The following is a 14610-nucleotide window of genomic DNA, read 5'->3' on the forward strand; positions in this document are numbered from 1 at the left end:
CCTTTTTGGGGTTACAGTGTGGGACCACAACTGGTGTAAACTGGGCAGCTGAAGCCAGTGAAACTCTGCAGCCGCATGCCACGGATTGCGTGTCTGTTGGTTTGCAGCAATTGTGCAGCACAGCTCTCATTTCCTCTGATTGCAGAACCTCTGAATGTCTGGAAGTGTTTATCTCATACATCTGTGCTTTAGCTTTTATCTTGCAAATTTTCTGCGCGCTTGTGGGTCCAGCTGCATTTTTCTCCAGCTGCTGGTTTTCAAGCAACGTAGTGGAGGTGTCGCCTGCCAGGTACCTGTAAGCCTTGCTGGAGCTGCTGCGCCGAGCAGCGTTAGCGACGCGTGAGCTCCTCCGCGCTGCTGTGGTTCCTTGCCCACGCCAGCCCTCCCTCCCCAGGCTGCGGTCCCTCGTGGGGCTGCTCCGTCCCGCTCTGCCCAGGCCACACGGGCTGCTGCACCGCACGGTGACAACACCTCATCACAGGGAGGGACAAGAGGTCATTGTCATGGACACAGAAAAAATCATGGTTAATAAAAATGAATTTAGTCTGCTGACTACTGTTTAACGTCAAAAGGGGGGGTCAGTCTCTGGAAAGCTGCAGCTTCCTTGGAAGTCTGGGTGGGCATAAAAGCAACCTGAAATAAAAAAGGGGAAACTATCCGTCTCTGGGTTCCATTGCAAAACTGGGAGAGGAGGGAAGCTGGTGATATTTTAGAGTTTTTTTTGCCCTTCAGTATTCATGCTTAATACAGTTGCTGACAAACTCTACTAATATAATGTAACTCACATGACTAAAACCAAAAAATGAAGTGGAGTCCAGGTAGCAGCAGGGCGGGAGCATCCAGCCAGCGTGACTTGGTGCTGGGCCCTAGTTGGTGGTGGTGGGATCCCTGCAGCATCTTCATGTCACGTTCTGACCCTTCCAGGTCCTGTGTTTTGTCTCCCCCTGAGCATGAATCGTCGTGGGGGTGTTATAGCCAACTGCTGAATATGAGACATGTGAGGAATTCAGTACAAGCTCAGGAGCAGAAACAATGGAAAGATTTGGAATAATGCAGCTGTAAATCATTTAAGGGAAAAAAGAAAAGCAAATGATGCCTTGCTTTCCATAATAGTCTGTGACAGGAGGTTCTTTTTACTGTTCTTGTATTATGAGGAGAATGTGGTTCAAGGTCTGCTAATGGAGTTTTGTTTGTGCTGTCTCTTCCACAGAGGTGCTTTTTGGAATAATTTGCTACATTCTGCTCCTGTTATTTGCAAATGGGGAAAAATGAGATTCCGAGGCTTACTTGGAGTCTCATGCTGCAGGGAAAAGGAACACTAATAGCATATGGATAATTAGCGTGTTGTTGTAAGTTCATATCCTAGGTTAATGCAGTCAGTGCATGTCTGTGCTATCACAGAGATTACGTGGCAGCTCTGATAGCATTACCTCTTCCTGAGGGTGCCTGACACTGCTCATTATAAGAACACCTTTTCGGAAATAAACTTAGCGCTATGAGCTGCATGCCAAATGTAGGCATGTGTGATATTTTCCAAATGCCACAATCCTCCCAACAAAAATGCATTTCCTGTGTAGAGGCTTTTTCCCTACAGCACATCTTTGGGCTCGCGCTTCAGTTGTAAGCTGCTTTTGAAAAGTGGTTTGGTCAGATGTAGCAGGTTCATTTGCATAAGTGGATATCACAAATGCTCATGTCAGGTGACAGCACCAAGGCAGACAGTATAAAAATGTGTTTTAACTGATTTTTCAACCCGTTATGGATTGCATTAAGCTGCACTAGGACTGACAGCTTCTCTGGAGGAAAAATGTGAAGATCGGGTACACCTTCACTGAAATACAGCCCACTGCCCAGAAAGAATGCAGGACCCTGTGGGGCCGAGGGGCTTTGCTGGTTAATGGGTGAGTGGAACCTAAGAGCTTCAGGAGAAAAGAGCAGAAAGTGAGAAAGGCTCCACAAATGGCCCTGGAGCCTGAGCCAGCGGCAGGAGCGTGGTTTTGACGGCAGCCTGCAGACCCGCGTCGTCAGAACGGCCAGGGATGTTCACGGGGAGAGGACTTTGTACGCGTCTTGTGTTCAGATGTCCCAGCTGCCTCACACAGGAGTGTCTGTGCTGAGCTTCCGCAGAGACAGCGTTTCTCTTCTTGGCCTAATAAACGAGTAGTTGAATTAGGCGCACAACTCAAAGCACAGTGAAGGTCCAAAAGGGAAGTCACAGAAGGTTACCTTGTTGTATTTGATTGTATTTCCTCAACGACCATGGCCCAGATTGTGTCCTGAGTCTGTGCTTCGGTGCATCTTTACTCGTTCCCTTTCCAGAGGCAGCTGCATCCCCTCTCCCTGCAGGCTCCTGCTGCTTTGGTCAGGCTGTTGTCCCCTTGTTCTGGTGCGGAGCGTGAATGGCCGGGCTGCTCCTACCCTCCAGTCATCTTCGGCTACTGGTGTGAAGTTACTCCTTCACCTTTCTTAATTCATCCTCCCCGCCCGCTGTAATGAAGATCATCTCAAGGTCAGGCTGGTGCAGAAGACGGCTCCAGGCAGCGTTGCAGCACCTCCTCTGGAGCTGGGCAGTGTTTCTGGGCTTGAGCTGAAAGACCGGCTGATGCTGCTCCGTGCTTCTGCAATGAATGCAGGGTGACATATGGAAGCAACTGTAATGAAAGAAGCTTATGTGCTGGACCATAACGGTCAAGCTGACTCTGCTGTTTGGATTCTGTAACCCTAGTGAAAATGAATAGTGCAGCAGGTATCATCTCTTAAAGGCAGAAGTTACTTGTCAGGGTCACCATCTCAGCGACACAGCTTGCCGGTTCTGGGTTCTGTCTGCAAAGCCCTCTGGGTCACGGGCAAATCATTATGTTTGTGACACTTTACAACGCATGTGTTATGAAGAGTTAACGATCGCATCAGAGCAAATCAGTCCAATCTGTCTTAATTGTGCTTGATCAAGCAATTATGAATGCAGATGCCTGGCCCTCATGGTTACGAGACGCAGCTGTAAGCTCTGTACTGAACACAGCAGTCCAAGTTTGACAACGCAGATACCTTGGAAAAGCAGCAGCAGATACAGAAAAATAGCTGTACAAGGGACTTAAAGGCAACTTCATGGCTTTTCACTTTTTTTTTTTTTTAAATTCTGACATGAAATGCGATGTGTTGCTTAAAATTGGTTCTAGAATCACTGAATTTCAAGTTACACAGTGTAGGAAGAGCTAGGGGAAGTCCGTATAATATAATCATTGCTTTGATTAGGCTGGTTCAGTGCTGCAGTCCATGGCGCTGTACGTGCTCAGTGGCTACAGGGCTGTGCAGGCCACGGTTATGTGAGTGCAACTGCACTCTCCAGTGCCGCGGGTTTCAGTAGAGGAACGAATAGTAATGGTTCTGCTCATGGGAAGAAACTTTACAGTGGGGAGAAGACATCAGATAGAAAGATCAGCCTGCCTTACAAATAACCAGCTATGGCTTTCACCACTTTGAGAAGAAAAACAGCAGCAGTGATTAAAGGTAATTGTAAAGTCAGAGAAGGTTACGTGTCTAGGTAAAAGACGCAGGGTGAGCCAGCCCTGTCAAAAGGGATCGAGACGAGGAGGTAACGCAACATGTAAAGGCTGATTTACATTATCTTGCTAGATAAAATACCAGATCATCTGCAATTTGTTATTTACAGTTCAGCACTGTGAAATCAATTACTGAGATGCAATTTAATTAAGACAGGTTAATGCTTAATCTAAGGCACTAAAGCCATAACACGTAATTTCAGTTTACTAATCATTGTAATGCTAATGGCTATTTGACATCTGTTCGGTTAAATTGGGCAATACGTTTTGGTGCCAATTTGCTCAGTAGATTTTTTCCCCAGTTCAGGAAGAGCAGGGCTCTTGATCGCAGGGTGGAATTGGGCACTAGGAATGGGGAATACGGTTCCTTGTTCAATTCTTGCTGCTGCTCGTGTTTTGGATAAATCTGGTCAGGGATACAGTTAACTTTTTTATACATTTATATTAAGTAATTTTTCTTACCAGAGAACTGAGTACTTCTCCCAGCTGTCATTGACCTGCTGGGTGACTTTTGAGAAGTTTTTGGCTTGTAAGTTATTCAGTAAAGACTTTCAGCCTTGAACCCAGTTGTGTCCTTGTTCTTTACATAATATTAACTGTGTGAAGGACCTCCTGGATCTAGCAGGATTCTGAGAAACTGTTTGCTCTCCACTTCATTGTCATTCTGCTTTTGTTTCTCATCATCCTGAGGTAGCTGTGCTTTAATAGAAAGGGGAGTGAGGAAGAAGGTGGGAAGTCTAAGTATAGCAGTGCTACGGTTGGGAGAGCTGAAGAGAGAACAAGCTGTCACCTAAAGGGCACCTTGGTGGAAAGACATTATGGTTGTCTCTGCACTGTTGTGTTAGTTCAGTCCCAAGGGTCCACTCTGAGAACGTACGTCTGCAGGAAATACCCAAAAAGCTGCTTGAGGGAGGGTGGGGCTCAGCCCAGCTGCATGAAGCACCTGGGGCACAGCATCTGCCCACCAGCACCAGCTCCGCCAGTCCCACCGACACAGCGCCATCCGCCCCACAGCCCACCCCGAGCCCGCTCTCGCTGGTGTCTCGCAGCAAAAAGGAGGGAGGTATGAACCTCTCGTGGGCGGAGGACTCCGTATGTGTCAGAAACCTTCAGCAGCCGCGTCGAGCACTCTGAAGCAGATGTTTCCAGAGTCTCTGGACACTTAAAAAGATGTGGGCTTCTTAATGCTTAGCTAAGCTGTGACAATTCATGCTGGGGCCATTTCAGCTCTCAGCCATGTCTCTCTGTCAGCCCAGATATTGTTGTGCAAATAGCACAACTTCAATTGTGCCCACTTCTCTTATTTTGCCACTCCCTAGACAAATTTGAACAGGGACGGTCATCTGGGGACTGTGCCCTGGGGACCACCGCAGTACGACTCGCTGGAGCTCACGAGTGGGAGCCTTGGGGCTGTGAGCGATCTTGCCAGCTCCAGTGCATGTTCGTATCCAAACCCTGGGTTATATCTCACTTGCAAAATGATCTGCAGGGTTTAGCCTTCCTGAGCACTTGGTTCTGTGGATTTTAAAGGCGCTTACTTGCTATTGAAATAGACTCCACAGTGTCTTGAGTTGTTCTTTTCTAAGGGCAAGGAACGTTTATTGAATTTCTTCCTAAGTCTTCTCAAATATTTTGCTGCAAAGAGCAAATTGAGCTTGAGCACTTCTCTAGACTTTCTCCTTTCTTCCCCTTGGGACGCTCCTGAAGAGAAACTCAAACATGGTCCTCAAGAAAAGTATTTTTTGTGTGCACACGCCAGTTATTTCTGAATCAAGCAGTGTGTAAACCTTGTGTGTAAAGAAATCCATGAACTCAACTTTTGTCCATTTTTTTCAATATGAGAAGTAAAGTATTAAGAGAGATTTGAGTGTTGAGAGTTGAAGTTCAGGCGATGATTTAAGGAAACCGCAGAATGACTAGGTTTGTTTTCTAGCATATCAATTCCGAGGTGAAAATTCGAATGTGGCCAGTGGAGGCAGAGCCCTGATGTCCAATTCCCCAGTCCCCCCAGTGCCGGTCGGGGCGGCTGGAGCGTCAGCCCACTGCTCCCTGGGGAGGAGGAGGTCTGTGTATGCTCACACCCAGTGTCGTCACCTTTCACAGGCTGGATGGAGCCGTGCGTGTTTTAACCTTATTCTTAGATTGTACCGGAGCTGTAGAGTTAATGAAGACTATACGTGACTTACAAATTTTTTACATCAAATGGCATTTCAATGAGAAGTTAAATGTTTAACACGCAGAAGCAGAATGTTCACTAGAATATACTTGCCGATTTGTTGGTGCTAGCACTGATGTGGCACAGCTAGAAATACTCCTAAGCTATCAATGCACGAGTATCTATTCCAGATTCTTAGGGAGGATCTTTCAACAGGGGCCGACTAACAAAATCTTACCTCTGTGAGAAAGTGGACAAAGATCGGCATCATCCGAAGATGGTTTTATTTTTGTCTTGCTTGTTCAGATAACTTCTTCAAAGCTAGGAAGATTGTGTTGTCTTTTCCCACCACTAATAGGATTTAATACATGTAAGAGTGGCTATTCATTCAAATGTAAGAACAATTAAACGTCTTTAAGGTAGGAAGATAACAGAGCTTAGATTTGGGAAGCATTTGCCTGCTTCCGTGTGTAAGGCTTTTGTGTAATCCTAATAGCATTTCCTTTGTTGAGTGAAATCACGTTTCATTAGCAACGTAGTCTTCAAAAATGTTCTTGCAGGATTTTCTGCCGAGCTGCCTCCCTGGGTGAACCACAAAGAAAACCTGGTGTTAGCTACTTTTTGCTCCCATGGAAATCTGATGGGTGGTCAGTACTTTAAGTATCTGGTGCTGAACAAGGATCCAAATTATTGCTGTTACTGTAGGATCTCAGATTACAAAAATGAATTCTTCATTTATAAGCATAACAGTTATGTGTGTGCTTGACTCTAAATGTGATTTTTTTATGGTTAGAGGTCTAGCTCTACTGCTCTGCGGAGCCACAGGAGCCAGGCTGACAAACCTTCCTGAGGGTAACCATACAAAGTCCTCCCTTTACTAATCTCAGCGTAACTTGTTCGTCTTCTCAGACCCAACGGAATTATCTTTTATTCATGTTAATGGAGCCGTCACTGTCGTCTGTGATGTTTGTGTGAGTGGGGGCTTAGAATTGGATCTCTTCCTAGCTTCAGAAAGTTTTTATACTGTAATTTCAGAACTGGCATTTGTAATTATGCCATAAAAGAAGGTAATATGTGAAAAGAGTTCAACTGCTCTTTCCAGCATAGAAAATATATATTGTAATGCATTCAGAAAACATTCCAAGGGTAGAGGATCAAGTTGTATTTGATTTTCTCATTCTCTGTAATAATCATTTTTGTTGTCTTGCAAAGCTCCAGCTTTGAAGTGCAACGCATCAAAATTCTGCAATACCAGCAACTGTTTCCCTTTAGTTATTTTCCAAGTGATTTGATTTCCTCAATAGCATTAACTATATGGAGGTCTAACAAGTTGTAATTAATGTATTCAGATATTTTCTTTTGTGACAGGCTAGAATGTGAGTGACAGCATGAAGGGAAAAAGCAGAATAAAATTGGATGCTTGTGAAGATTATCATAACATAAAAACTGACAACTCTTTGTCTCTTGAATAGCATATTGTATTACATTCAAAAGGAAGGAAAAAGCTATTTCACAAAAAAACCCAACCATGGCTTAGAAATTTTCTGAGGAGGGGAAAGATTTTCAAAAGCCTTTTTAATATTAGACAGATCTGAATATTAAAGTTCACAAATAGTTTATCACATGCCCCGGTGTGTGCGAAGTGGAATACACGTGTACCTGATAGAATAAAATCTCCTGGGAGCAGCGGTGGCTTGGCAGCGTGCCCGTGGCGGAGTGCAGGAGCATCTCCTGCGCAGCCCGCGATGGACGGTGGCCGCAGCGCCTGAGGAAGGGCGGGAGGCAGGAAAGCGAGTACCGAGCATCAGCTCCTCGGTGGAAAACAGAGTCCCCAGCTCACACGTTGCAGGGAGTTTTGACTATAACTCTGCACGCTTGAGACTGGCTTTAGGGGAAGTGAGAGCAGGGAAGAGAGGAAAGGGGTTTATCTATAATTATGAATGCATATTTATGAGTGTTCAGACATATTCTGCTGGGGACATGAAAGCATCGTCATGAGGTGAAGTTTGTCTTTGTACAAGCCTGTTCACAAAAGCACTCAGAGCCTTCTACCCTGGTGGAATTGTTACAGCACTGGTTTCCCTCCTTCCCACCCTGTGGAGGGAGTGGGGAAAGCCGGGGAAGAAGCTGAGAGCCTGCCCGCCCGGAGTGTGCACAGCCTCCAGCCGGCCTTCGGAAGGGCGTCTCACGAAGCAGCCGAGAGAAAGGTGCTCGGGGTGTTGTGTGTTGATGACAAATCTGCTCTCCACATTAGTTTGGGGACACTAGTCCTACTTCTGTTATATACTTGCATGGTGTTCTTCACAGCGGGATCTTTTGCTTGGTCATTCTTGTGTGAACATTTGCAGTGAGTTAATTGTATGCTGTGGGAAAGGTGCTCAGGGTGTGGAAACTCCAAACATTTCATTTGCATGCCTTGTCACTTTGTCCTTCTCATGATAAAAAGACATGAGAATGCTTTGAGGAGACAGTCTGTTTTCTAAGAGACGCTTAGTTTTGCTTTATTTTCTGTTTTGAAAAACCAGTGTCAAGGAGTATGCACAGAGAGACGGCCCAATGTGGAGGTGACAAAGGCGGGAGCTCATCACAGTTTGTTGAAGGGCAGCAGTAACATCAGAACCACCCTGAATAAATACCGGGTATTCGGTTCCCTGTTCTGCACTTTGTTCAGGCCGCTTTTCACCAGGTCTGGTTTGACTGGGCACGGCTTTCGTATGCACGATGTTTTCTGAACTTTCTGAAAGTTCTCTGAAGCTTTATGTGGAAGGTCAGATATTCTGGTGATGAACCTGGTTGAAAACGAGATTTCTCTCCAGGTCACTTGGATCTGAAGATAAAGTTGGAAAGCCAAGAGCAGAATTAGAGAAGCGACTTATTTCCTTTTCGTTGGAAGAACTATTTTTGCCTGTGTGAGCTGGGTCTGAACTCGGAATGGGAAATGTGTGGGCAGAGTCATGTACTTTTATGAAGAAAGGGTATGTTAGGAAGGAGGAAGGATTCAAGGATCTTTCCTCACAGCTATCCAGGAGGTACGTGCTCCACAGAGGAACGGAGGAGGACTCCCATCCCTGGGGCTGTCAGCCAGGCTGGGGCCAACACCAAACTGAGAGAAATGGGCTTAAGTGTTGGGAATTTTTGAAGGGTTCTGCTTCCAACTTTGGGACAAAAGAGTTTGGATTATTTTTACTTAGTTTGAAGTTGCTTGTTTGGCCCTAGAATAGTAAAACATAAATAAAAACAAAGCTTCTATAAGTTGGCTTTTACATTTTAGGATTGTTGGTGGAAGAAGTCATCCTGTAGGTAGCTTCTAGGGGAGGAAGATGCGTTGAGCAGTGTGAATCCGAATCTGATCTGAGTGCTGTGACAGAGCGTTGTTCCCCTATCAGTTATGGGAGAACACAGTGTCATCGAGCCTTCCTAGGCGGGGGTAGAGCCCCTGCTCCACGCACCTCCCTGTCGGCCCTTCCCTGGGGGTCCCTAGGGCTCTGCCAGCAGTGACCACCAGCCACCCTGTCCTGAGCAGCCTCAGCCCAGCCCCTTGGCTCCAGCCCCAGAGGTGCTGGTTGGCATTTCGGAAGGTGGGATTCCTCCTTAAGAAGATGCATTGGATAATTAAAGATCGGCACCAACTGCCTTTCCTCCCTCACTGCCATCCATCCCCCACAAGGTCATCTGTACGCTTGCCCGTTCATGTTTATTTCTGAGCCAATAAAATTCCCATTTGCTCTGGTACATTTTGTAATCCGCAGCTTTCAGGCCAGAGATTGATTATCTGTATTCCTAGATAAAATCAAAGCGCAGTTCTTAAAACAGATTTCCACTCAATTATTTCCCCCAGACAGCTTAAATGATGCTTTGAAACCCAAGATTAACTCAGTAGTGGCCAAGATACGTATCGGCATTTTCCTTCTGGCCTTGCTAAATTTCATTTTTAAAGCAGGTTTAATAAAGGTTCTTTAATGTCCATGAAACAGTGGGCTAATGTTTGAGATTCAGTCTGGAGTCTGTGCGTGATATCTGAACCAGGGGAACTTATGTCAATCAAAACTCTTGATTTCAGCACCTGGCCCTCTACTTGCAGAAGTCGATGCAGAGCTACCGGACCAGAGTCTTGCCTTGTATGAAGTAATAGCTTCATTTTCCAGGGAGGTCATCCAGTTCCCAATGAATTTCCTAAGCTGTTTAATAACGATTTGCATTTGCTGGAGCAATAAGGATGAATGTGTGTTTTCTGGCAGGCTAGAGCTGCCTTCTCTCTGCTTCACTTAAGCAAGAACTGAATCAAAAACATTTTATTTGAGCTTCTCTGAGGTTTGTATTTCCTGCAGTCGTTGGACACATTTGAGTTTCCTTTTTTCCGAAGTGACAGCTTCACTTTGGTTTTGTAAACTGAGCCAATACTGATTCCTTTGGAAACAGGTCAGCAGGAACAAGAGGAGTGGACTCCGGCAAGCACAGTGCCCGTGCTCTTGGTCCCTGCTTCCGCAGTCTCTTGCCTTTCCTGGTGTTAAAGCAAACAAAGAGAAACACAATGAGTATTATTTTGTCGCAGCTTGTCTCTGTGGGATGTCGCCACACAGCCTGGCTAATAACTACGTTCTTGACTTATGTCTCTCTCATTTTCCAAAATTTCCTATGCCCTTTCATAGGCTTTCAGAGCTGCAGACCTAAAGCCCAACGCTCTCCTGGGTTACCTGGCCTTTGTCGTAGTAAGGTCCTACCAAGCCATTCAGCTCCCACAGGAGAGATGCCGCTGGCAAACCAAGTGCGTGATCAAAATTGCAATCCTAAAATACATTGGCTGAAAAGTAAAATATGGTTTTGAAACAAAAATACAGAGTTCCTGGTGGGACCTGTACCTCTTCTCCCAGTTTTCTTTGCGTGACTTTCAGTTTGGATCAAGACTGTATCCAAGGAGCCTCAGTTCACCCGTTTAAATGTGTGGGAGTGAAATTCCTAGAGATATCAGGAAGGAAAAAATGAATTTAAAGGAGGATGTTGGAAACTAGGATCGGAGGAGAACTTCCTGTTAGTATTTGTTCTAATATTTCGAGTTGGGACTGGATAACATTTCTGCACAAAACTTTTTCAAGAGAAATATAAATTTAATCCTAACACGATTTGAAAAATACATTCATTTTGAGTTAAACAGCAGATGGAGGCTTTAATAATGTATTATTTTCCTTAGACTTATCAATGTTTAGAATATTTTTTAAATTTTCTTCTGAAAACATTCAGTGTTTCATTGATAGGTGTAAGATTTACCATTGCCAAAAGAAAAAACAAATATATATTTAGCCCAACCCAGATATTTGAACTTTTTTGATTCATCGATGTGTTAACATTCATTTTAATAAGACTTTTTTTCTCTATCTTAACACTTCTGAGAATGATCAGTGATTCCAAAATATCTTTTTCATGCCCAGTTCTACTTGAAACCAGGGCGACATAAGTGAGGAGTTCGGTTCTATGGAGACAGCTTCGTAATGCAGGAAATGGAGATGCTGGGCAGGGAAGACGACGTCCTTGATCTTGTTCCTGCTGATCTTGAAGCATAAATTGAAACGGTGACAACAAAGTCCAGTATCGCTTATACCAAACGGCAGTTGTCTGTGCTGTGGGATGGGTTTGTAGCTCACAAACAGATCGCAGGTAGTAAATGAGACAAATATTTGGAAAAGAAACCTGGAGCCGGATCCTCCAGCTGCACTCACTCACGTACATCTACACTGTAATTTCAGGGAAGTTATTCTGGCTATTCCCATTTACAAGTACAACTGAGATAAGGAGACTTTTAAAACAAATAGGATGGAATCAAAAGAGCTGCTAAAATGCGTGAGTCATCAAGGAGACCAGAACACCGTAGAAGGCGTTACAATACAGGACAGTGGCATGTCTCCTTTGGTGAGTTCTTCATGTTGAATTTTGGTCCGTTTTCCTTTTTCCTTGGAGTGCCATAGGACAGGTTAAAGTGCACTCTAAAAAGCAGCGTGTGGAATAACTGCATAATTTTGCAATCTCGTGTTAAAGCAGCTGCATCTGTAACTCACTTAATAGAAGTTTTACCACTTTTTTTCCTTTTACAATATCATATTCGAAACTCAATAAAGATAAACTTCAAATAATGTCTGTATATCATGGAAGATTCAAACCCTTGCAACTGAACCCGTATTCCCTGAAGTGCTGTTTATGAACAGTGTTATTTCAATCTAGTGGTAGGAGTAAAAACAAACATTTGGCAGTGTTTATATTTGCACCCTTGGGACAAATGATGAAGGAGTTATTTGCTCCAGTCTTTAATCAATTTTCAGTAAACAGCACTAGTATACCTTGAGCATCCATATTTTCTAATTGGCTCTTTTAAATGTGAAGTCTCCCATAGTTCACAGCCGAGATCTACGGCTGCGGGAGAGGGGAGCCACCAGCACCTCCCCGTCGTTGCTGCGGTGGATCTGGATCGGCAGCGGGAGCGGCAGAGTCGTGAGCTACGGCTTGTTTGCCGATCAAAATGCAAACCGTGGGCGATTGCCCCGGCTTTGGTTGATTCACCGCTCTGCAAATCTGCATCTGCACTAGCGGCAGAGATGCCCAAGCAATGCTAATACTTGATTTAGCACTACCAAATCTGTTTATTTTACGCGTGGTAAATCCTTTGGACTGCGTCAGTTTGCGTTACTCATACCAGGACTTCTCCTAGGGTTCAGAGAGTTTGATGAATCTGTTTTTTGCACTTGGTGCAGGTGGTGAAGTGAGGAGTTTGTGCCAGCAGCTCCAGAGAGCACTTACGGTGAGTTATAAGATGAGTCAAAAGTGGAGATGAATCTCATTTAGGACTGCATCCAAAATTACACACGTCATGGCAGGCAGTACTGAGGAGAGGAAAAGCATGAGAAGAAAAGGGTGGTGGTAAAAAATGCCTCGTGCTTTTTTTATGCATTTGATCCCACTCAGCTTCACCGGGAGTCTCCCACAAAACTCTGTGGACCTGAGGCTGAATCAGAGTCTTGTGTTGATGTGCGTAAGTAAATTTGAAGGAAGATGCAATGCCAGAGTATTCATAGCAAAGGGCAAGTAGCATGGGAGTTTGGAGAGTGATGTTTGGGAGTTTGGAGAGTGATATGTAGGATTTGAGGTGGGGACGATGTATTAGGATTTGATTAGACCTTGCCTGTTGGCCAAAGGTTTGTCATGAGAGTTTGACCCATGTAAAACAGGTTCAGTCAAACCAAGAATTTTGAACTGTTGTCCCTTGAAAATATCCAGGTATTAATTCCAGAGCATAAGACCTGGGCAGATGTCTGGAGGGGAGTCTGGCAAGGATCCTGCGGCTCCACTACTGAGGTCATTCAGAAATAACTTAAACCCGAGCACACTGCAATTGCATTTTGCCTTTATTTTCAGTGAATCAGTGACTTGTACTGTGATATCGAATTAACCAGCTGGCTAACCATCAGGGGACACATAGCATCTTGCAAAAGACATTATAATATCAAAGAACACTCGAACACTACCTTTTTGTTTAGATGATGTCCTTATGTTGGATATTTCTGGGTAGTTTATTTTTAGTGTATTAAGCCATTTGATGATTTTTATTTTTTTTTAAGATCTTTCTCATTTTCTGATTTGTGACTAGACTACATTATTTTGCCCCCAGTAGGAGACTTTCCAGTGATTAATCAAAATAACGTATTTGTGGTTATCAGTATTGATTAAAGGCCTAGCATTGTCTTGTTTATTATCCAGTGGGGAGGGGGGCTGCCTTTGTCTTTTTTACTCACAGTTTACTCCAAATTAGTGTTCGGAAAGCTACATAAGGACTCCTTACCTACGTGCTCAAAATACGTAAATGCAACGTTCTGTTTATCAGTTGCACAGTTTAGTGATGTACTTTTTCATTTGGTCTCCGAATGTGCTCAAATTCATTTGCTAATAATAAATGATACAATTCTATAAGAACAAAAAATTATATGTTATGTTATTATTTCTTCAGATACAGTAAATCAATCGGTGTAAAGCCTGACACAAGTATGATTTTTGGTTGACTTTGATCTCTCGTGTGGTGGTGAAATGAGGAATAACTCTTAATAAAAGTGTCCTGAGGTCGTGGCTGAGTGTTGTGCTGGGGTCGCTGCGTGATCACTGTCCCTGGCAGGGAAGGAGTGAACGTGAGCTGCTGCGGGGGCATTTGCAGGGGTCTCTGATGGCAGGGCCGGTCTGTGTCTGTGCTCCGCTGTACGAGCCACTGGTTGGAAGGACATCTTTACGGGAGGGGGTAGTTGGAGAGGACAATGAGTCAACAAACAACCAACGAACGTGGGAATGTAAAACCTTCCTTTAAGACCCAGGAGTTTGGTAACAACAGTGTGTTAAACGGTGGGTGTGTTTGCTTGTCCTGGCGCTAAACCCGGGAGCTGTGGGATGGGCTGGTGGAGGTGGCAGCTCTGTCCCTGCCCAGCCCCTTTGAGACACTGGGCGAGGGGCTGGGCGTCGGGTGCCGGTGGGTGAAGAGCATCGTCTGCCGCTGCCGAGTGCAGGTTCTTTCCTCCTCAGGTGCTGAGGGGTTGTTCTGCTTCACACGCCGCCAGTTGCAGCATAGATTACAATGTGCAAAGCAGCACGTGTGATTCCAATGTTACAGGCTCTGTTAGTACTGATTACAATTTTTTAAAGGTTTTTTGAGCGCAGTCCGAGCCCATGAGCAGTTTTCAGAGCCACGGACCTCAGCATCGGCTAAATTCAGCTCCCAGTGCAACGATTACCACAACCATCTGGCAGTAATTCAGTATTCCTTTGCGGTCCCTTACCTGTGCCTGGTCTGTGTGTGTCACCTGTCACATCATGTTTCAGTTTTAAGGTTTTTGGGGGGTAGTTATTTCTTTGTGCCTATTCAGCCCT

The sequence above is a fragment of the Chroicocephalus ridibundus genome, chromosome 10 (assembly GCF_963924245.1).
Source record: "Chroicocephalus ridibundus chromosome 10, bChrRid1.1, whole genome shotgun sequence".
In the NCBI taxonomy this organism is placed as follows: domain Eukaryota; kingdom Metazoa; phylum Chordata; class Aves; order Charadriiformes; family Laridae; genus Chroicocephalus; species Chroicocephalus ridibundus.